Source organism: Diceros bicornis, chromosome 18, assembly GCF_020826845.1.
Source record: "Diceros bicornis minor isolate mBicDic1 chromosome 18, mDicBic1.mat.cur, whole genome shotgun sequence".
NCBI lineage: Eukaryota > Metazoa > Chordata > Mammalia > Perissodactyla > Rhinocerotidae > Diceros > Diceros bicornis.
The window spans coordinates 35,633,431-35,634,894 of record NC_080757.1 but is presented as its reverse complement, the minus strand read 5'-3'; positions in this window follow the sequence as shown (position 1 = coordinate 35,634,894).

Sequence of the window (1,464 nt, the reverse complement as noted above, 5' to 3'; positions counted from 1 at the left end):
CCACACAGACCAAAAAACTGTCAGTTTGTTAAAGCACATTTTCTCTTTGAAAAGCCTGTAAGGTAAGCCAATTTTTATTAATCAGAAGATTATGTGATAAGATTGGAATCAGAGCAGTTTTTTTTTTTTTTTTTTAACTTTTTAGTTTGGAAAATTTAAGACACACAAAAGTAGAACAGTATAATTAACCTCTATTAAAACTAATCACCAGTAAGACTCAGTGGCCAGTCTTCATCTGTGTATGTGTATATGTATCTCCTACCCCCTGTTATTTTCAAGCAAGTCTCAGACATATCATTTAATCTGTCAATATTTCAGCATGTAATCTCTAAAAGGTAAGGACTCAAAAAACAGTTCATTAGTTAAAATAAATTGAATGAACTTTTAATTGCCCAGAGTCATCAACTATAGTACTGGTCTGATAGCTTACTTTTCATTTTGCCTCAAAGGGGCTAGGTAACTCAGTCTGCTGCTTAGGCATCCTCCCCTCTGCGATGTAGAGAGAGACTATGCGTCGTCTCCCTTTTTATTAAAGACAGTTTTTCTTCAAACAGATAACAATACGTTTATTTTTCAATTTGGGTTAAAACACCTTTCTTGCTTTCTTTGAGCTTATAATACACTAGTCATCTTGCCCAGTTTAGATATTTACCTCCTCTCCTTATAGATAGTATTACTTACCTGCAGATATGTCTAGTTTTTTTTCAATATTGTTAGTGTTGGCAGAGGATAACTGACCCTGTATCCAGGGTCTAAGAACACTTTGACCATGTATGGGTTGAGTTCAGCCACCTTCTGATTCAAGTTTCTAGAGGGGTTAAAACTCAACAATTTAGGGTGGAAGTTTCTTGAGCTTGCGTATGTTCTATGCCTTGAAAAATGCATTGTAGATGAGCTGTGTGACTGTTTTTAAACATTATTCTAAAGTGCATGAAAAAGAACACTTGAGAATTTATTATGTATATTTTCTGTAGGATGGGACTTCATTCAGGGTTGGTTTCAAGTTTGAGTTTGGACTGAATTTTAGTTATTTATGAAAGAACCCCAGGAGACTACTTTAAAAAATTTTTGTATTATAATTGTAATGCTTGTACATGGTTCAAAAAAAAAACAACAGTAGAAGTGTTTAGTGATCTGTGTGTCCCTTCTACTCCTGTCCCTCTGTTCTTCCTCTCCAGGAGCTACTACTGTTAACAGTGTTCTTCCAAGTGGGTTTTTGTGGGGAGGTGAGGGGTGTAAACATATCTGTATAGATCTTTTTTTATATATGATAGTACATCATATGTTCTGAACCTTGTTGTTTTGCTTAGTATATTTAGAACCATTTATCTTCTTGAGACGTAGGAGATAGCCCTTTTAAGTTTAAAAATGTAGTTTTTACAAGTACATTTCAGGTAAACCAAAGCAGAGAAGTAAATGTATTTTTCATTGTTGTCTCAGATTTTTGAATTTCCTATTTTAAAA